This window comes from Myotis brandtii, unplaced genomic scaffold, assembly GCF_000412655.1.
Source record: "Myotis brandtii unplaced genomic scaffold, ASM41265v1 scaffold123, whole genome shotgun sequence".
Classification (NCBI taxonomy): domain Eukaryota; kingdom Metazoa; phylum Chordata; class Mammalia; order Chiroptera; family Vespertilionidae; genus Myotis; species Myotis brandtii.
Genome location: NW_005354291.1, coordinates 4554914 through 4565358, shown reverse-complemented (window position 1 = coordinate 4565358; position 10445 = coordinate 4554914). Strand labels below are relative to the sequence as shown.

Sequence of the window (10445 nt, the reverse complement as noted above, 5' to 3'; positions counted from 1 at the left end):
ATCTGGGCTTTGTTTAGCTTCTATAATTGAAACTTTGTTGCTTCCGGAGCTCAGAGCCGGGCCGCGGCAGGCGGGGAACCTTGGCTTCCTCCATCACTGGAGCAAGCAAGCCTCCTGCTTGCTTCAGCTACGTGGCTGCTGGCCGCCATCTTTGTTGGCGGTTAATTTGCATATCACCCTGATTAGCCAATGGGAAGCGTAGCGAAGGTATGGTCAATTACCCTTTTTGTCTTTTATTAGGATGGGTCACAGAATTTGACTTAGATTCATAAAAGACATTACATTAAATCACGCACAACATATTTTGCTTCACATGTGAACAATCAAGTCAACAAAATAAAACTTGCAATCCAGATTTTTAAAAAGTCACAAAATGATATTTCCTGCTTTGCCTTTTTAATCTCAGGGTTTTTTGTTGTTGCTGTTGTTTGTTTATTTTTTTGTCTGTTTATTTCTAGTTGAACTGGCTTTATTTGCTTCACTGATAATCACATTTCACATTTTGCTTTGAAGGAAACAATGCCAGTCTCAGACCTCAACCCCCAGGCTCTGCCTGAGCTCTGCCAGGTCCACCATTAGTCAGGCAGCTTGATTGGCATCACCACGCGTGGCACTCCCTGCCATTCTCCCATTCCCAGTTGCCCAAGAGGGTTGGCCAGTCTTGCTGGTCAAGCAATGTCTAAGCCCTCGTCTGTAATTATAGTCCTGTAAATGCACAGAGCATCAAGCAGCGTCAGGGTGGGAATTAGAAATCAGCCTGGTCAGTAAGCACAATCTATTAATTACTTGCACTGATGGTTTTCCTGGAAGAAAATAATCATGGGTCTTGAGAAAAAGCAAACAAAATTACCTCAACTCCCTTATGTTATCTTATTTTAAAATAAGGTGGCAATTTTAGGTTGTTTCAATGTATCCATTCTCAAAGTTCTAAGTCTGAGTTACTTTTTAAAAGCAGGTGTATTTTATAATAATGGTAAGTGCTAGGAGTCCTGCATTAAGCTCAGTTTAATTAACTAATTTTGTACATAATAGTATTGAAAATAGACCATAGAAATGATATATTTCTATTTTAATATGTTTAGAGCTATCATAATTTTAAAACTATAAAATGTTTCACAGTTTTTTTGTATTTTTGGAAATAATCATAGACCAAGTTATTTATTGAAAATTATAAACCTGCACCTAAAACATAGATGTAATTTAAAGTTTAACAATGAAAATTACATATCTTTCTATTAATTTTTGTATATTTGGGTACTAGAAAGGAACCAAACTCAATGGGTTTCTATGAATTACAGAAAGTTATATGTATGTATCTAGACCTATTTCTATTATGTACATGTCAATATCTATGTCTATATTTATAGATATCCATGTATATAATATACGTACAATTTATATGTCTACATATTTTAGATGTAGACTTGTCCATATAAAACTGTGATATTTATGCAGTGACTTTTATTATCCTTTTATAATGTATGCATAATGACACGATTTATATGTAGACTCTAAACATATTAAAGGTTGGAATAGTGTTTTATTCACTACTTTAATAGCTGGCGCACAAAAATCCAAACAATATTTATATTAATTATTAACCAAGACTATAGAAGGTATAGATTTTAAAATACCAACTGAAAATTGAGGACTATTCTTTGATGCTGAACCTATTCAAGAATTTACCAAGTGGTAACCATGTGAGGCAATGGATAAGTTCATTACTTTGACTGTGGTAATCACTGAACAGGCATACTTATATAACATATAACGTTGTTCACTTTATTGATGCACTTTTTGTAAATCACACCTCAATATATCTAGAACAAAATTAAAAATAATTTTCCAATACTGAAAAGGTACAAAAATAAGTCATTCCAACCTGGCTACTGAGCATCTATTCTGAGGTTCAGTTTCATTCTAAGGTTACTGAGTGATGTCAGCTTTCACATTTCCCAGTGTAATTGATACTTAGTGATATAGGAGGTTTTATATCTATTTTATAGAGCAATTTCATCAGAAGTAACTAGCTAGTTGGAATAACTATAAATTTTTTTCTATATCAGACTTATTTTTAATAAGAAAAGTAACTTATGCTTGCCCTCACAAATCAAACTAAGATTTGGAAATATATATAAAAAAGTTAATAATCTTTAATCAATATTAGAAGTTTGATGCTTATTTCCCACTGTGGCTTATTGTTCTCCACACTTCCAGGTAATGTTTAAAGTTTGACTTGAATGTTTAAAGATTGGGCCTTGACAGAGGGCAGGGGGTGTTGAGATGAGGTGCCTGTGTACTGGAAGCTCTGAAGTTTATAATACGGAAGAAGAGTTTCAACAAATTGCTCTTAAATAAAATTTGAACATGAACTTTTTAATACAATCCTTCAATTCCTAATAGTTTCTTGGTCTACTTACCCTGCTATAAACATAAATTAATACCTTGAAAATTAATATAAGTTTTTATTCTGTGAAGCTGTTCTGCCTTGAACCCATATGAGCTGAGGAAATGCAATGTTTTAAACTTAGAAAAAACTTCAAAGGCTAGGAGAAATACTAAGAGGTAGTTAGATCCTATCCATAGGGTGATCTATTTCCTTCACCCTCTACAAGGAAGACAGACTTTCATCAGCTCCTTCTTAACATTCCTAAAAATGCATCTGAAAGCTGCTTCAAAATTGCCATGGCATGCACATTAGACACGATACTCCTCACCCACCATGAACCATTTGATAAAGCATAGATGCTTCTCAAATTTGAATCCATTATTGACCAGGTGATATTGTGTACATCTGAAGAGGAGTCTTCCAAAGAGCTACATGTCTTAAAGAACCATGGGGACATACAGCATTTGTTAAGCTGGAAGATGGTGTTGTCACCTGTTATTATAAACAAATGAAAAAGCAAACAGGCATTGCAGGATAGATGATATGATTTATAAACCAGTTGTAATGTTGACCTTATCTGGACTGTTAGTTTGACAGAGGCTAGGAATTAACTACATGATGAATTTTATTTTCTTCTTGACAAGAAATGCAACTTGTAAAATGTATGAACATGACCACATTGTGAAACTCAGCGTCTACAGAGTGCCTCTTCAGTTGACAGGTAAAATATAGGTATGGAGTCAGGCAGGGTTGTCTCTGCAGAGCAAGGCCAGTGAAAAAATGCTGTAATTTGCAGCCTATACTTTTCAGCTTTATAGTGCCAAATGTTATTTTCTATATATGCCATTTGGTTTCTTCAGTTCCATCCCAATACGAACTCATAGTAAAACTAGAGAAAATGGGAGCTTCATAATTAACATGATTTAAACAAGTCTAGCATGTTCTAACACCAATAATAGGTATTCATAGATAGTAAGTCCTTATTTCATCCATTGTCTTAAGACCTGTTGTATGTGTACTAAATGTGCAAATGTATAAAATGCAGTGATTAGTCATTATAGTTACTTAGTATAGAAACCTTCGTATTTGTATCTGTAAATGGCTGTAAACATTTCATCTCCCTCATAGGTTTTATGCTGTTTGAGTGAGATATTAATGATAAACAACACTGATTAAGTGGTTGCTATGTATCATGAATTTTATATGCATTACTTAATTCAATACTTATAACACACCTATGTGTAAGTTTCATTATTACATCCATTTTACAGATGAGGAAACTGCAGCATTGATAGTTAATTAACTTTGACAAGGTCATGAAGATTATATGTCAAGTCCACACAGTCTGGATCGAGAGTCCACGTTTCCAACCAAAACAGTGCACCGTGTGATACCCCACCATAGCTTGTTATTAGTCTCCCATTCTTTGGCCTTTTCCTCTTCAAATCCATCCTCCCTATGCCACCAAAATTACCTTTCTAAAATGTAATCCTAACCCATTATTTTTTTTATTACTTTCAGTGTGTTTTCACTAAATCCATACGTTCAAATTCATTCTCACATTTGAAAATACCCTTTAGCTTCTGACTGAAGTTTTCATTCCACTCACCCAATAAGCTCTCAAACACAGCCTAAACTTTACCTTAAAATCGCAACACATTTCCTCTCACCCTTCCACACCGTCCTATACCCAGTGCACACTTCCTGGAGCAAACTTCCTACTCTTCACCAGACAAACATCCACCGTTCAAGATCCTGACCAAACTTCTCCAGTGAATCTCGTAATAGCTTTGAGAGAGAGTGGAGCAGTCTCCTTGGGGCTGCTTACCTCTCAGATCAACTTGTTATAGTCACTTCCTATTGCGTCACAATGATTAGTTTTCAGGTCTTTCTCCTTCTCTGGACTCTGAGCTCCTCCAGGATGAGAATGGAGTTTGATGTAGCCTTGGGTGATAAGTGTCAGCTATCGGGCAAATATTTGGCCCTCAGCAGCATTTATTCAATGTCTACTTCATTTTCATATGAAAATCATTTAAGTCCCATATTAGCAGCCAGTTCAAAAGTTTAATGCAATAAACATTTACGGGACACTAACATCTGTAAGGCACTATGGTGGGTATAAGCAGGTGGGAACCATACCTGGCTCCACCCTTAAAGAGGTGCCAGAGTGGCTCTGGCATATTCCCAGTTAACTCGACACATTCCACTAACATGGTTATGTGTGGGGTGTGGGGTGAGCACAGAAGAATGACAATTAGTGCTTGGTGAGGAGAGAAGGAGAGAGCATGGATAGTAAGACTGTATTCCCCCAAATTTTCATTTAAACCTCCATTACTAATAAAGTGTAATTCTTTACATTTAGCAGCTGTGTTCACCCACATCTTGATAACTATGACAGGCAGTGAGGTTGTTATTTAGGTAGCTCCATTATGATCCGAGGAATCCAAAGAAATAAAGTTGCTGTAACTAGTCCTGTTGGAGTGTTCATTCCCTGATAATCCAAAATGGAAAATGGCTAGTTGTTTGCACATAGAGTGATCTGGCAAACTCATCAATTAATGTTGTCAACATGCTTAGTTTCTCCTTGTAATAAAAAAAGAAAGAGAGAAAAGAAAAAAGGAAAACAAAGATAAATAAAACAGACCCTATTGGGCCACAGATTGGTTGGTTATTTCTGAAATATTTGTAGATGACATTTTTGTTTTGAGAGTTTTGGTAAGAGACCTGAACAACCACAGCATAAGAGTCAATTCTTTATGTGTTCCTTCTCTGTTAATGTTCTAAAAGTCTACATATTTACATGTTCTGTTATGGCTTCTGAAACATGAATTTCTTGAAAGCAGTTCTCTCTGGTTCTTTTTGTTGTTGGAGGAGGATATTTTTCCATTGATTTTTAGAGAGAGTGGAGGGAGAAGAAGAGACAAAGAGAAACATCAATGTATGAGAGACACACATCCATTGGTTGCCTCCTGCACTCACCCAGACCAGGGCTGGGGATGGAGTCTGCAAACCTTGACCGGGATCTAACCTTGGACCCTTTAGTCCACAGGCCGATGCTCTATCCACTGAGCCAAACCGGCTGGCTCTCTGGTTCTTTAGGGTATTGCTCTCAGTGCCCAGGACTATATCTTGCACATATTACCCTCACCACAATTACTGAGTGTTGAGTGGGAATAATTACAAATGTAAAAGTTACAATTTCACCTCACAGTTCTTAGATTGCATTAAATAAAAGGAGAATTTATAGGATTAGAATTCAATGGGTCTTGACTACATTAAAATGCTCACTATAATAGCTCATGAATTAGAGAATTTCTATGTGCCCTTGTTCCCTTGCAGTCTATTTTCAAGACAAAAGCCAGTGTGATCCTCTTAAAACATCCCCAGATCTTGTCACCTCTCTGCTCAAAATTCTCCAATGGCTTTGCATCTCCGAATAAAATAATGGACCGAGTCCTTCCATTATCTGCTTCTCACCTCTTTGACTTCCTCTTCTGTGACTCTCCCTGAACTCTTACCACTATAGGCACACTGGGCTCCTTGAGGATTCTTGAACACAGCCGCCTTCTCCTGCCTTACTGCTTTTTTACAGGTTCTGCCTTATCTGCCTGGAAAACTCTTTCCCCGGCTACCTGCGTGGCTTACTCCCTCATTTCCTTTAGTTATTTACTCAAAATTCATCTTTTCATTGAGACCTTTCTAATCACCTTATCTAAATTGGGTATCTCACAGCCACCACCTGTTCCAAATCTCCCACTTTTGCTTTATTATTTCTCCTTAGGAGCTGCCATTCTCTAACATGTTATGAATGTTACCTTCTTATCTGACTGATTTCCTGTCTTCCCCCACTAGACTGCGAACTCCTCGAGGTCTGGGAAATTTTTCCTTGGTTTACTATAATATACTGAGGTCTAGAATAGTGTTTGACCTAGTGCAAGTGCAATATATATATTGCTGAAAGACTGAATGAATCTCAGTAATGATATGAAATATTTTTAAAAATAAGTGTTAAAAATTAGGAAGGTTACTAGCTTGCTACTGTAGTGACTTATAGATGCTATTCTAACTTTAAATAGTTGTGCAATCATTATTAAAGCTGATTCACTCACTATCTTTAACAAAATCACTACCAATGAGAATCAATAAATAATATTAATCATTAATCTCATCTACTTTATACTTTGCTAGAAGACACACGCCTCTTAGGATGTCTTATTTGCAGAATGAACCTACAAAACTTTTTTTTGTGTGTATAAGCTTGAGGAATTATGAAAAGGAAGAAGACAAAGTGTCCAGAGGAAACACCCCACCTCAGGCATGTGTGATCTTTAATGTAGGCTTGCAACGTACTTTATGAATAATTGAGAAAATGTAAATTATCCAATTATCCCGATCTTCTGATAAATATTAGAGGAACTTCCACTGCTATCACAATGCCTTAGCAGTACACAACTTACTGCAGCCTGGCCCAGAGTGCACAGAGGGGAGAACTCCCCAAAGGACTAAAGTTAATTTTTTTTCACCGGCAAAGAATGAAAGTTTAAAACAGAAACTCGTGCTCTTTTTTGGTAGGAAGTAAAGAATGTATCCCCTGCCAACCTGATATTCATATCTGCTCCATGTTCACTATTTTGACTTTGAAACAATTCTGTTCAGGAGAATCTAGTTTTCCTCATTTACAGTTGGGAAAAAATAGTGCCCAGAGAGTTCACTAGCTTCTCTGAAAACCTGACTCTTTCCAATATTCTTTATCACTGCATCATACAGTTTCAAGTTTTGCCAATATGATACTATTATATATTACATTGTTTTGAGTTCCTATGTTGCTTTCCAAGATTTCTTGGATGTAATGAAATACAAAGCTAAGAAAATAAAGCCTTTTGCAAAATTGGAACTTTAATCATTGAATTATTTTTACATGGATCTAATGCTTGCACCAAAAATAAAAGAATGAATAAATTAAATTAAAACAAATCTTCCATGATGCAATTTCTGATCCTCATTTCCTTTTGAAGTAGGCCATAATGAAACAACCAAATAATGCAAATGCACAGTTGTGTGAGGGCAAACTCTATAGTTATGGTTCCTGAATTCCACACCCACCTTTGCTGCTTAGTAACCATGTAAATCCGACCAATTGAATTGCTTTGTCTATCCTTCATTTCTTTTCATCTTTAAAAAGAATATCACAGTAGCACCTACCTCATATTATCATTTGAGAATTAAAAGTGTTAGCACATGGCAGTTGCATGGTGGAGTGCTGGTACCCAGTGAGTGCTTTAAAAGAATGTCTAGGTTTTAAAGTAGGTAACTATTTCAAATTGGCATTTTCTCTCATATCTGGGAACGAAGGATAGAATTTTCATGTATTTCAAATGGACTTCCATAAATGGTTAAGGAAAATTAAGGAGGTTTAAGGAACCCTAATAATTTTAAGTTTATAATCATGGAGACTCCAATTAAATAGGATATATTCCAAGAGAAAATTCACTGTTCTGATAGCAGTGTGTGAATAAATTATTGCCAGGTTAGGTGCAGGGCAAATTGCATTCTCTGAGCCCAGAAGAGCTGTGAGATGTTTGGGCAGCCTGATCCTTGAAGCAAATCTGAAGCCACAGACCTGGAACGGGGATCCAGCAGTGAGGGGTTTCTGTCCATGGAGTGTTTCAGAAAGAGCATGCAAGAGCGACCAAGGCTCGAGGGTAGAGATTCGCAAGAGTGTTTTACCCTCTGGTTAGTTGACGATAGCATAACGGAGGCGATAAAATATGTTAGCTCAAATTTCGTTAGTCGTCTGCTTTCATCCATCTTGACAATGGAGTGGTTTTTGGGTGACCAATCTGATGAGGGATGTGGAAATTGATCCTCTAGAAAATAAATCCATTCAGTGACATAGCCTAGGAGAAAGGCATTGACGATCTCAGGCACAAGATTTTATTTATTTATCACTTCTAAAAGAATGCATTGTTTTTGTATGTTGCCATGTATCATTTCTCATCTAATTATTTTTTATCAAGAAAAGCATGCTAATTGAGATATTTTTTATCCCAGGAAGAAAGACACTCTGGGAGAAAATGTGAAGATGAATTCTACCCTTGTGAAACACCTGCACATAAATTCTACTTGCTAATGTTTATTAGGGCTTATAATGTATTTTATAATATAAAGGGAACCTGGAATATCTGATCTCCTCAAGAATCCTAAGACGTAGGCTATTATGTTGTTGCACAGATGAAGAAACTGAGGCAGAGATATTTTAAGTAAATTGCACAAGACCAAACATTAGAGGAGAGTTTTGAAACTAAGTTTTCTGAATTCTAAAAATATACTACTATACTCTTTTTTTTAAAAAAAGAATATATACTCTTAATAGTCATGCTAAGCTATTAGGAAAAAATATTTTCGGTACGGAGCTGTAAAATGTATGATTGTATGTTTTCTCATTTTCTGGCAGTGATGTTGAAGTTACATAGAAGTTTAAGGATTGTCTGTTTCCATCTAGTTCCTGGGTTGCCTTTCTATGGGCTCTGAAATGGCAAAGGTGTGGTTACATTTAAGATGAACCAGCCTGCCTCACATTCTTCAACAAGGCCATGAATTATACATAGGCTTGCAGGGGCTCTTTGTACTATCTCATTTTTCACAGAAATATGTGGAAGAAAAGCACCCTTCATCAGAAACAAATGCGGTTTTCCTTAGATATACCTGTGACCTGTATCTGTGGGTGAAGACCTTTTGGGTTTTTACTGCAGCAAAATATTCCGACTATAAACTTATTTTCTCAGAGCCCAAGGATTGAAGATTCCTTTCTGTCCAATGACTGGCTGAGAACAGAGTAGCATATCAATACTACAGGGGTAATTAGCCTTGTAAAAGGTGATTCAATGAGATACCTAAAATGAACTTTCTATTCCACATCCGTTTGTTCCATGGACAGGAGCTTCACAAAGATGCGATCCTGCTCCTTTACAATTACTGAAGGTTGTGAAGAGCAGCAGACGGAGCGAGGAAATGATGCCCAGGAGACACCAGCCCCGCTGAGTGTCTATAACATGGGTAAAGGAAAACAGAACAAAATCTGTGGGGTTTCTTTTTTAAAAAAAAACTTTTTTTTTTTTACTGTCTACACCATTATAGATGTTCCCCCTATTCCCTGCTTTGCCCACATTCACCCAGCCTCTGGACCCCACTTCCTCTGGCCTTCACTACACTGTTGTCTGTGCCCATGGGCTATGCATATATGATTTTTTGCTGGTCTCTTCACCTTCTTTCATCTAGTGTCCCTCCCCCCCGACACACACACACCACTCCCCTCTAACATCTGTCCCTCTATTCCTTGGATCCACGCCTCTGGTTCTATTTTGTTCATCTGTTTATTTTGTTCATTAGATTCCACATATAAGTGAGATCAGATGGTATTTGCCTTTCTCTGACTGGCTAATTTCACTTAGCTTAATAATTCTAAACCAAAGGACAAGTAAGAATACTTTTATTGCAAACATCTTATACCTGACTATGGCTCAGATGATGGTTTCAATATGGTTTGAGCAAACAGAGCTCCATGTGTGTTGTTTTTTTGTGTGTTTTGGGTATCCATGAGCAATACTGACTGTGATGGGCTTTCTCTCATTTATTATTCCCTCTCTCTTATTTTCTGTTCATAACAAATTTACAAAATGGAAGCTTTCCTTCTATTTCTCCATGACTGGCTGCAAGAAAAGATAGCACCCTCGCCTGGCTACAGTGGCTCAATGGTTGAGTATCAACCTATAAACCAGGAGGTCATGGTTTGATTCCCGGTCAGAGCACATGCCCGGGTTGCAGGCTCAATCCCCAGGCAGGTGTGAACAGGCGGCAACTGATCACTGATTCTCTCTCATCATTGATGTTTTTATCTCTCTCTCCCTCTCTCTTCCTCTCTGAATATATATATACACACATATATATGTATATATACACACACACACACACACACACACATATATATATATATATATATATTTAAAAAAAGACAGCACCCTCTGAGAGATAGAATGATCACATGGTTAGCCAGCAG

General features: G+C 37.0%; 1 protein-coding gene across 4 annotated transcripts in view; it reads right to left on the bottom strand.

Moving 5' to 3' along the window:
* NKAIN2 (Na+/K+ transporting ATPase interacting 2) overlaps window positions 1–10445 on the bottom strand; it is an 805068-nt gene that overhangs the window by 428757 nt on the left and 365866 nt on the right. The window lies entirely within an intron of this gene.